Source organism: Monodelphis domestica, chromosome 4, assembly GCF_027887165.1.
Source record: "Monodelphis domestica isolate mMonDom1 chromosome 4, mMonDom1.pri, whole genome shotgun sequence".
Taxonomy (NCBI): Eukaryota; Metazoa; Chordata; class Mammalia; order Didelphimorphia; family Didelphidae; genus Monodelphis; species Monodelphis domestica.
The window spans coordinates 288734848-288747919 of NC_077230.1; positions in this window are offsets into that span (position 1 = coordinate 288734848).

Sequence of the window (13072 nt, forward strand, 5' to 3'; positions counted from 1 at the left end):
TAATACCAGTCATCTATGAAAGATGATAGCAAAAAGTCTAATGACAGAGTATGCTTCTCTCCTCTTGGCAGAGAGATCATGGACCATAAAGGAAAATGTTTTCAGATGTAAAGTATGAATTGTTTTGCTTAACTATATTTATTTGTTACATGGGGAAAGGGTACTGCTGGGGCTGTCAATAGACCTGGTGATGAAGAGGAACAGTATGTTGCCATCCAACAAGTATCTCACACTCAACAGGTACAAATCAAAATGTATTACATTTTCCTCCCAAACCAACCAAGCCTCTTATTAATTTCCCTGTTACTGTTGAAGGCATCACCATCTTCCCAGTCACCAAAGCCTGAAACCTTGGGTTTCATCCTCAATTTCTCACTTATTCCCTTCTCAACCTCTCTATAATACTCTTAATTCTTTCTACCCCAAGCTCGAGCGCCAGGATCAAACTGGCGCTCAGCCCTCTCCATAGGAAGTGACCAGAACTCCAGAGGCAGTTCTCTACCTCACTTCCTGCATCTCACATGTGCCAATGGTGGCTCAAGCTTGGCTTAGGACAGCCCAGGGGGGCAGTCAGTTGTTTCTGATTTGTCATTTGCTAGCACATGCCTGTGTAGTGTGGGTGTGCACATTCCTGGGTGCTAGACCAAGCAAGATGGAGAAAATCTAAAAATCACTTCAATAAAGCAATTTATAAAGAAGTTATAGCAGTCAGATCTAACTATTAGGGTACAAGAAGGAGGACATTTGGAGGGTTTGGGGAGAGAGGGTCTACTTCCAATTGAGCCAAGCCAAGTCTCAATCACCTGCCATTCCCTTTCTCCCAAGCAAGTCTGTGTCAGAGGATATTCACTGCTGGGGGCCATCAGACCACAACGCCTTGACAGAGTCACACGTGGTAACTGGGGAGACCACAGAGTGGTCCTTGGCGAGATGTGACTGCCCACTCTATCCCCTTAACATGACCTCTTTCATCAATGCCCCTTACCTATGAATTGACATGATTATTATTCCCCCTAGTCTCAAAAGAAATAATGCAAAACACCTGTACCCTAATTCTCTAAAACATCACCAAAAGATCAGACCCTCAAACCCGAAATCCCAAAAGACTATCATGGATTAACTTTTACTTAGGTACATAATTCCCAGTTAATCAAGTGATTTGTTAAAAGTTAATGTATCACTTTTCCAATTATCTCTCTTTGATTTTGTGTATCTGTATGCCAAGAATATGGGTATAAAAATAAATCCCAGGCCTGGGAATGTCGGAGCTGTCTTCTGTTTGTTATTTATTTTATTTTATTTATTCTGACTGATTGTTTGCCACCTGTTGGGAACTCTGGAGTCACGAGTGAGGCTGGATCCTGATCATGGCAATTCACCTCAGGGTGCTAGGTAAAGCCAAATTCCTAGCAAAATGCCAATCTTCTCTCCTTGAAGTGTTTCATCCTTCCTGATACAACTGCTGTATCATGTCAACCTGAATCACTGGCCTTAAACAGAGAAACGTCCATCTTTAATCTCTGTCCCATAGGGGGATACACTGTAGGCCTGGTAAAGCCAAACCCAGGTCATCAGTTCCATCTATCCTACAGGGCATCTCTCCATTACCTTTTTATAGTTGAATATATATTATCATACAATGCATATTTTCATGTTCATTATATCGTGAAACAAAACTTTTATTGCTTACACTAAAGAAAAATTCATGGAGGAAATAAAGTGAATAATAGCATTCTTCAATCTAAATTCAGACTCTGTCAGTTCTTTCAATGGCAACGGATAGCCTTTTTCATCATGAGTCATTTAGAGTTTTTCTGGATCCTTGCATTGCTGATTAAGTCATTCACAGTTGACCATCATACATTATTGTTATTACTGTGTATAACATTCTCCTGGTTCTGCCCACTTCACTATGCATCACTTCATATGTCTTCCAGGGTTTTTTGTGATCATATTATTCTTTATTTCTTTTGGTATAATAGTATTCCATTACCCCAAATGATTGCCATCACTTCAGTCTCTAGTTCTTTGCCACCACAGAAAGATCTGCTATAAATATTTTATATGAGTAGGTCCTTTCTTTCTATCTTTGATCATTTGAGGATACAAATTTAGCAGTGGTCAAAGCACATGCACGGATGATGGCCCTTTGGGCATGGTTCCATGGATTTTTATAGTTGTTGTTGTTTAAACCCTTGCCTTCTGTCTTTGTATCAATTCTAAGAGAGAAGAGTGGCAAAGATAGACAATCTGGATTAAGTGACTTGCCCAAGGTCACATAGCCAAGAAGTGTCTGAGGCCACATTCAAACCCAGGTTCTTCCAACTCCAGGCCTGGCTCTCTATCCACTGTGCTATCTAGCTGCCTCTGTTTGTTGTTTGTTTTTCACCTTGTTTAATATTTTCTTTTGCATTTCATATATCATCCGGTTTCACATTCTTCTAAGATCAGCAATGATAACTGCAACCCATTCTCCAAAGTCTGAACACAAATGAGATGACTATAGGTAACAGGAAAAACAATCAGTAATATATGTTCACAAAAATAAGTTGTACAATTTGTTTCCTTCATTTTTTTAAACTAATGCCTGACATTCTATCCATTATGCCACCTAGATGCTTCTCTGTACAAATGTAGTTTTTTGCTATTCCTCCTTATACACGATACTCCCTTATCAAGGGATTCAATTCAATTTAATAAACATTTATTAAGTACCTACTAAGTGTCAAGAGGGGCAGCTAGGTGGTGCAATGAATAGAAGAACATCAGGCCCGGAGTCAGGAAGATCTGAATTTAAATCTGGCCTCAAACATATACTAGCTGTGTGACCTTGGACAAGTCACTTAACCCCTAATTGCCTCAGTTCCTCACCTGTCAAATGAAGACACACTGGAAAGGGAAGTGGCAAACCACTCCAGTATCTTTGCCAAGAGACCCCTATATTATAGTCCAGGGGGTCACACAGAGTCAGAAACAACTGAACCACTGAACAACAAAATGTGCCTGGCACTGTGCTAAGCATTGTGTATACATATGAGAAAAAGAAAGACAGCCCCAGCCCTCAAGGAGCTGACAATATATTGGGCGGAGACAGCAAACAAAAAAGGAAACTGAAAAGGAGAGGTAGGAGAAAGATACACAGGGTTACCCAGCCCAGTCAATGGAAAGGGATGCACAGAAATCATAATATCTCAGTCAGATATTATGTCAGATATATCTCAGTCAGATCCTAAGGGATCAAAGAATCAGCATAGGGACAGATAGTACAGTGGACACAGAGTGGGGAGTCAAGAGGAGACAGGGTTCAAATTTGACTTCAGATATTTCCTAGCTGTGTGTCCCTGGGCAAGTCACAAAAGCCCAGTTGCTAGCCCTTACCATTCTTCTACCTAAGAAAAAATTAATACTCATTAATTCTAAGATAGAAGATAAGAGTTTGTTAAAAAGAGAGAGGAGCATCTCCTATTTCTTTGCTAAGCTGAAAGAGAATGAGCCCAGGACACCAGCCCTGGGATCCTTGCACCAAAGCCTCTGTGGCCTGAGTAGACTCAGTGGCTGAGCAGGAATAGCAATAGGTACAGAGTTGCCTGAGAGGACCAGGCTAGCAGCAGGAGAGTCTGGGCAGGGGCTCTCACAGCCTCTGAAGGAACTACTTAAGAGAGTGCAGAAGACCTGCCTGTCCAAAGGGTTAAATACCTGAGTGACTCCTGGCCAATTTCAGGAAGACCTTTCTGGAGGGAGAAAATAAAAGTAATTGTGTACCTTTTTTTAACCCTTCATTTCCATCTTAGAGTCAATATTAAGTATCACTTTCAAGTTAGAAAAGCAGTAAGGGCCAGACAATTGATATTTAGTGACTTGTCCAGGGTCACACAGCTAGAAAGTTCCTGAACCCAAATTTTAATCCAGGACCCCTCATCTCCAGGCCTGACTTTCTCTCCACTTAGCCACCTGACTACCTCCAAAAGTAATATTGTAAAGAAAAACAGCTATGAATGACAGTAACTCTGATCTACACAATGACCAATGACAAATCAAAAATACTTATGATGAACACTATCCCCCAGGAGGAAAACTAATGGTCTCAAGAGTACAAATTGAAGAATGATTTTTGATGTTTCTTCTTCTTCCTTTTTATAAGTGGGAAATGATGAATATAGAGATTTATTTTGTGAGACTCCATATATATGGGATTTGAAGCCAGGGAAGCCAAGAAATAGAAATGTGGAGAGAGAAAATTCCAAGAATCTGTGAACTTTAGATTACTCCACCCTACTTAGTCTAACAAAATCAGGAATGTCTACACCCATACTAAAGGATTAAGTATCTAGGAAGATGACCTATGATCGACATGTGCTAGCAAATGACAAATCAGAAACAGTTGACAGACCCCTGGGCTGTCCTAAGTCAAACTTAAGCTACCATTGGTAAATGTAAGACACAGGAAAGTGATGTAAAACCGTCTATATATTTCACGTCACTTCCTCTCTCTGGCCGCTTTGGCGGTGGAGAGATGGCTGATGGCAGCTTGCTGAGTGTCTTGGCATCTTGGCGTGGAGGCAGCTATTGTCCAGGTTAGCAGTGAGTTTTCTTTGATACCATACTAGAAGAAGCCTAGTAACCTAGTTCAGGCGAGGTGCTCTTCTCTGAACTCTCTCAGAGTTAAGGCTGATTCTTTCCTCCTTTACCTTCCAAACACTGTCCTCTTAGAAAAAGCCTCTAATCTTCAAAGACCTCATGGCAGAGGACTTTGAACTCCCTCTGGCACAGGCCAGGTGGGAGAAATTCTATGCCTTATCCTCTCTCTTCTTAATTTTTTCCCTCTATATTAATTAAACCACCATAAATTTCCAAGCTGACTTGGGTATTTTATTTAGGATATTCCCTGATGACCAAAATTAATTTAGATTAGGTCACAACCCTATAATTATCCTAACAGATCCAAGGTATAGAGATAAAACGACTTGTTCAAGGAAAAATTAGGAAGCCAGTATCACTGGATTGAAAAAAAAATCTCTTCTTCTTATCTGGGACTCTGTGGGGAGCTGGGTAGAAGAAGTACTCATCTCCAAATCCCTTTGCTTGAACTGAATGAAGATCTCAACACCCAACTGAAGCCAACCTTTGGGATAGGGACTCTATTTTTCCCGTAGGGAAATCCAGAGCATATTCCCTGAAGAGACCCTCCTTGGTTAAGACCTCAAGAGTTATATTAGGAAAGAAATATTAGGGACCTTCCTTTTTCCCTCTGTCCTTTCTTTCCTTTCTCTTCCTTTTGTATGATTGAAAATCTTTTACCCTAAAAAAAAAACTACATGTCCCAAGAGCCCACTGACTTCCTGTCATTACGTACTTCCTGTAGACAGAGGATAAAGGGCATGGGCTTTGGAGGCTCCTGCTCTCTGATGTAGAATCAGCATTGATGGTGGTGAGTGAGGTTGAATAAAAAATGGCTAACCAGCCATGGGAATGTGGTCTTTATTTTGAATCTTCTTTATTCCTTGATTTCTAATGATCACTAATAACTCTCTTAAAATATAATATTATTATTGAGATTTAATTTTAACTTTTATACTTTAATTTCCTCATTCCTTCAATAACCCTATACTGGAATAATTAGATACTTGGAGTTATAACAGAAATTAATTCGGAGTCTATGTAGTAGGAGGGGAATTTCAATCCATCAATTTAGAAGGAAGCTGTGGGAAATAGACTTACCTTCTAGTCTGACTGACTGACTCCATTAGTAACTACTTAACTCAGTGGAAGAAAAGAGGAAGTGCTACCTAAAATTCAAGTCCCAAACAGCTGTTCAATGGTTCCTTCCTTTCTTTAAGTCTCCCTTACTATTACAGAACCCAAAAAATAAAAAACCAAGGTTAAGTAAAGGAAGTGGTAGTAGCAGGAGCCAACCCTTTCAAGAGACATGGACTGAGATGTATGGCTTTATAGAAAAAAATGGCTGATCATTTTGCATTCTATGTACTGAAACAGTAGTAAGCAGAATGTGGAATATAAATGGACATTTTAAAATGAATCATCCCTAGCTCTTGAAAAAAAGTGAGGATGAAAGGAACACATTTCCAGTGTGAATTTTAGATTTACTCCACCCTGCTTAGTCTAACAAAACAGGAATGTCTACACCCCTACTTAAGGATTAAGTATTAAGAAGGATGGTCTATGACAGACATGTGCTAACAAATGCAAATCAGAAACAAGTGACAGACCCCTGGGCTGTCCTAAGTCAAGCTTAAGCTACCATTGGTACATGTGAGATGCAGGAAAGTGATGTAAAAATGGTCTATATATTTGGCATCACTTCCTCTCTCCAGTCTCTTTTTGTGGAGAGGTGGCTCTGGCAGCAGTGTGCTGAGTGTCTTGGCATCTTGGCGTGGCAGCAGCTATTGTCCAGGTTTGGTGGTGAGAGTCCTTGATACACTACTGGGGAAGTGTGACATGGAAATCACTTTTAAAGACTGATATATATTAATTTAAGGTTGCCAAGGAATTCAGCTATGTAATTCCTAAATGAAAACTTAAGTCAGCAGTCAACCTTTTATGGAGTTTTTAATTACAAACAGAAGGAAGAAAGGTATTAGAGATAGAGAGAGAGAGAAAGAGAAAGAGAGAGAGAGAGAGAAAGGGGAGAGAAGGGAATAGAACTTAAATACCCCCTCTGCTTAGGCTGGGCCAAAGGCCCAAGCCCTTAGATAGCTGGGGCAAAGAAAAGAGATCAGTCCCTATCACTCACGTGACCAAAATGGAGAAACAGTCTCAGGGGCCTCCACCTCCAGACTCCTTCAGAGCAAAACCTCTCAGAGCAAAACCTCCTCAGAGCAAAACCTCTCAGAGCAAAAAACTCCTCCTCTGTCCTCAGCCCCGCTATCTTTAAGTCAATAATCTAAATCCCCTCCCCTCAGTTCTCACATCTACCAATCACTGTCCATGACTCCCCTGTGCCAATGGTGGCTCTAGCTTAACCCAGGTCCACCCAGAGGTCTGCCCCCCTTTGCACATGTCTGTTGAAGGTCATATTCTCAAATAATAAAATCTTGATCTTTGCTGCAGCCCTTCCTAAATCCTGTTACTCTGAGAGGGGTGGAGATTGTAAGTTCCAAGACCTGGTTCTGTCATTCGAAGTATCTCTATTGTATCAATTCTAAAATCAATCATGACTCAAAGAACTTCCTGTTCTATGCTTAAGTATAGGTCAAAGCCCTTTCCATTGTTTAGCAAAAGGTTTCTGTCCTAAAGTAGTCTTAAGTAGGGAGGAGAAGGATCCTCCCATGCCAAAGAGTTTCACATTCCAAGAGTTCTTACTATCAGTAGGAAATTTTTTCAAGTATGAAATTTCCCAATGGGGAAATTTCCAACATTCATAAGTCTAAGAAATTTTAAGGTTTTCAGAAGCTTAGTAACCTAGTTCAGGTGAGGCATCTTCTCTAAGCTCTCTCTGAGTTTAGGCTGATTCTTTTCTCCTTTACCTTCCAAAACACTATCCTCTTAGGAAAGCCTCTAATCTTCTGAAAAGACCTTGTGGCAGAGGTCTTTGAACTCCCCCTGGCACAGGCCAGGCAGGAGAAATCCTATACCCTTTTCCTCTCTCTTCTCCTTAATTTCTTTCCTCTATATTAATGAAACCACCATAAAATTTCCAAACTGACTTGGGTATTTTATTTGGGATTCCTTCTCTGGTGACCAATTAAATTTAGATTAAGTCACAACCCTAAAATTTCCCTTTACACCAGGCAGCTACATCTTTATAAGAGCCAATCTAATTTCATCTTTAAATTTGTAAACAGTTCTACAAATTCAACATCTGCAAGTTTGAGCATTGCTCACTCCATAGCTCAGCATGGAAAAGCACTCAGTGAGGGAGAATTTGTTAAAGAAACTCTCCTAAGATGTGCACCAGTTCTATTTCATGATATGCAGAATAAAGATGCAACTAATAAGAGAATATCTGAGTTACCACTCAGTAGAAATATCATTAAAGACTGAATAATGAGTCTGAACACAAACATGCAACATCAATTAAAGAGAGACATAAGTAATTGTAAATTTTTTTTATCTCTCTTGAAACTACTGATGTCACATCACTTAGTCATTATTGGTCAATATTCTGATAGTGTCACAATGAGAGAAGAGTTGATAAAGTTAGTATCAGTGCCAACAAGTACATCAGGAAGCAAAATATGTAAGGTTGTTATACAAAAACATTCCGTGATCTAAGCAATGATATCTCTAAAGTTGTGTCAGTGATAGCAGATGAGGCACCAAACAAGGTGGGGAAAAAGTTGGATTTGTCAAATTGTTTACAGAAGCTATTGGATATCTGATTGTGCCTTTTCATTGTATTATCCATTAGGAGGATTTATGCACCAAGGCAGGATTCACCAACTTAAATAACTTAATGTCAGTTGTTACACAAATAGTTAATTTAATAGCTACTCACCCCCTTCACAAGCAAGAATTTCCTGCACTTTTACTGGAGTTGATTCCACCTACAAGTGGACAGCTGATGTACAATAATGTAAGATGGCTGAGCCAAGGCAAAGTTCTTGAGCACTTTATAGAGTGCTTTGAAGAAATTAAGGTATTTCTTGAGGATAAGGATCTGGGAAACTTCCCTCAGCTCAATGATGATAAGTAGGTCAACACCCTGGTGTTTTGTTTTTTTTTTTAAACCCTTACCTTCAGTCTTGGAGTCAATACTATATATTGGCTCCAAGGCAGAAGAGTGGTAAGGGCTAGGCAATGGGGATCAAGTGACTTGTCTAGGGTCACACAGCTAGGAAGTGGCTGAGGCCAGATTTTGAACCTAGGACCTCCCATCTCTAGGCCTGGTTCTCAATTCACTGAGCTACCCAGCTGCCCCCCACCCTGATGTTTTTTACAGATATTGTAAATATTGTAAGCAAAAAGCACTTGCCTTAACCATTTTCAACATTGAAATACATGGATTTTTTATATTAAAAATCTTCTTGTCTGACATCCTGGGAATTTTTGGCCTCTCTTGAATATTGTTTGAAAACCCACTGACTTCCCTACATACTTAGATATTATATCTTCTCAATATATTTTCTCTCCCCTTTCAGAACTTGAGTTTATGCTCCTCCCCACATCATTTTTTAAAGTTCAGCAAGTCCAAACCCAAATAAATAAGGGGGAAAAGAAATAAAAATTCAGGAAGACAAGGTATCAGAATATCTGGGCTCTCTCTTCAAATAGAATTTAACAGTATGTGTAAATTGTCGCTAAGGGAATCTCTCTTAAAAGAACATTACATTGTGCTATGTGTTTGCCTAGATGAAAACATTCATATATGTACATGGATACACTTAAATCTAGTCAAGCCTTTAAAATCTTACAAGGTTATAAAACCATTGAGTTTCTCCTTATTTGCAGAAACTTCTACAAGGTAGATTAAGTTCAGGTGATCCAGTTAAGTTCAGAAAATCTGATGTCACTGCTGCCCAAAATGATGGCCTTTAAACAAACTTAGTTGCTATCTCATTACTATTCTAATTATAAGTCGAGTTGACATCTGATTTTTTCAACCACAACAAATGAATTTAGATTTTCTTTGCTTCCATCTTTCTAAAATGTTTCTTTTTCTTTACAGGCCAATTATTTCTCATTAAAAATTTCCAATTTATAAGGTCAAGATATGACTGGTAATTTTCAGTCCATTTAGTAGGCAAATGGGTTTTTAATTCATCAGGAACTCATTAAGCACTTTCTTTGTACCAGGCACTAATCCAAGAATTAGGAATACAAAGAAAAAATGAAGTTTCTGCCCCCAAGAAGCTTATGTCCTTCTGGGGCAAACAACTTGTTCATAAGAGTACATAGGTAAGAAATATAAACAAATAATGTCAGGGTGGAAGACCTAACAATTATGGAGAAAAAGAAAGGCTTAGCATAGGAGTTAATACTAGAGCTGAGCCTTCACTATGTCTAAGGATTCTTAAAAGCAGAAGTGATGAGGGAAAGCAATTAATAGGAGAGAAAGTCTGTGAAGACACATAGGAAGTGGAAGATACACAGATAGACTGGCTTGATCTGATTGAAAAGTGCAAGAGTAGGAATAAGAAAAAAGTCTGAAAATATAAGTCAAGTCTAGATTTTGAAGAGTCTTAGGAGTTTGCATTTTATTCCAGGGTCAATAGGGAAGCACTGAAGCTTCATTCCCCTCTTGGATCCATTCCTAACTCTTCTAAATTTCTCAGCCATGTCACAGTAGCCTCCTTTTCATTCAGTCTCTCTGGCCTTCTCATATTAGAAGTATACTTGACCCTGTGGTTGGTTTTTCCCAGTACCTCTATCTCAAGGAAGGTGCCCCGGCCAGCTATGGCATCATTCCTTTCTGGGCTGCAAACTGAACCCATCTCTCCCAGAGCAGATACTTTCTCCCTACTCCCAAACTTGCTTCTCAGCTTCCTTGTATGTGTTGTCTCTCCTGCTAAAATGTAAGTCTTTTGAGGGCAAGGACTTATTTATTTTTCTTGTAGTTTTATTCGCAATACTTATCACAGAGCCTGGAATGTAATGTTTAATACATACTTTTTGACTTGAGAAAGGAGAGCTGTAATGGTCAAATATAAGTCTGAGGAATGTTAGTTTAGCAGCTACAAGAAGGATGGAAGGGAAAGGGGAGAAAGTAGAAGATCAATTAGGACCTTAGTACAGTAGTTCAGGAAAGATTTGGTGAGAACATGAACTGGATGGTAGTCGTGTGAGAAAAGAGTAAAAAACAGAAAATGACTGTAAAAGTAAAATCAACAAAGAAACAGCAACTAATGGACATGGTGATGTGAGAGAGGGAGCATCAAGATGACTGAGGTGGTCGACCTCAGTGAATTAAAGGATGGTGGTACCCTAAGAGAACAAAGGGAAATAGAGGAAAAGGTGGTGGGATGTGGGGTACTTCAAGCTATGGAACTTGGAGGTGGAGATACCCAATAGGCACCTAGTAATACAGGAACTGAACTGAAGAAAGATGAGAGGATATAGTAATTTGTAGACATATACATAGATAATTAGCTAATTAAGATAAATAAGAGCTAAGATGATTAATGAAATTCTGGAGAGAAAAGAGGGTCCACCACAGAATCCTGCAGTACCCTGCACAAAGAAGACAGAACATGGTAGATGATTCATTAAAGGATACTAAGATTTGGTCAATGAAGCAAGGAAGCAGGAGCATGTTTATGAGCAATAGAGAAGTCAATGGATTGGGCATGCATGTTAGAAGAGATGAAGATCAAAGGGTTGGTCCCCTGGAAGAGAGAGGAGGGGTAAAGGCATTAGCAGAGAGGATCATTCTTTAAGGAATAGAGCCCTACTTGAACAAAAAAGGGGGTGGTGGGGGGATGACCGAGATTTGAAGCATGACATCATGAAAAAACTGACAATAGATGGCATAAATTTTATCATGGTATATAAATATGAGGTGAAGTTATCTGCTATCATGGATGGGGTGATATGTATTATCTAAGGAAAAAAGTTTGGAACAAAATCTGTGGAGATATGACAGCTCATCAGAGAGAAGTGGGATCTGTGTTCAGTGGATATTAGATAACAAATCTATAGTGGACCCAGTCAATACAATGACACCATGTGGAAATTAAAGTTATACAACCCAAATAGAATCTGTTCTCTATACCTTTTAACTGTACTCATAGTTTATAATTTCAGTGCACCAAATTTAGACCCAATGAAAGGATAACTATGAGATTTACACTTAAAAGCATTTCAGTTGTTTAGTCTCCAGTCCTGACTCTTCATAAAGCCATTTGAGATTTTCTTGGCAGATGACAGATTGATTTGCCATTTCCTTCTCCAGCTCATTTTGCAGATGAAGAACTAAGGCAAATAGTTTTGATTTGTGAGGGTCACACATCTGAGGCCAGATTTGAACTCAAGACGAGTGTTCCTGATGCCAGGCTTGGCCCTCAGCTGTGCTGCCTATTTAGAACCCTATGGTATTTAGTTATCTCCTACACAAGCCCACTGGTATTTACCAGGCCATATCAATTCTACAATTTTGGTTCTCCCTTTTATTCAAATGAATTAGCTATAGGACTAATGCTTAGACTAATATACACAATCTAAGCACTTCTGTGTTATTGTAGAATTTAAATTAATGTCCAATACTCCAAGTAATAATTTTCATAAAGTTTATTAATAATCACTTGAAGCAAATAAAAAGGCAATTATCTAAAATATAAAGCCACATGAGCAAGTTCTCCTGCCTTTCCCTCACCTTATCTCTGCAAGGTGCTATCACCAAAAAAAAAGTGAGGTGGGGCTACACCAAATTTATATCCTCCCTACATCAGCATGTAATGTGAGAAGGAACATGGGATATTGGAAATTGGAGTCCTAGGGTACATAAATTAATTACACATTATCCTGTACCTAGATCTCAGGATTTCACTATATTGTGGCAAATTCCCTGACTCCCTGAGGAATCAATCTCATAGTCCCAAAATTGTCCAAATGATGGGAAAAAGCTAGAAGGGCAGGTAATTTTGTGTAAATCAATGACAGGAAAAGACTAGACAAATCATTTCCCACCACATTTCTATTTCTCATTCTCTAGAACAGTGATGACCTATGGCACATGTGCCAGAGATGGCATGCAGGGTGCTCTATGGGAACATGTACTATGATGCCCTCCCTGCCTCCAGAGCTCTTTACTAGAAAGGCAGAGGGACACTCAGGTGGAGCTGCTCCCTTACCCCTCTCCCCCTGCCCAGCAGCCCAATGGGAGTGCTTCCTCCCTCTCTTGTCTGGGGTAAGGGAGGTGCATGGCATGGCACTACATCTCTTGGGGGTTGGTGGGGGGGCGTGGCACTCAGTCTCTAAAAGATTCACCATTACTGCTCTAGAATGAGTCCTAGAAATTCCATTCTTTAGAAAAGTTTCCAGACTGATTTGGGAGCAGGACTTATTCTGATTGTACTTTAACTCAATTATATCTTACTTGGAGCTTCTCCATTTGAACTAACAGCAGCCTGTTATAGAAGATCCAGTCAATGCAATGACCTGATGTGGAAATTAAAGT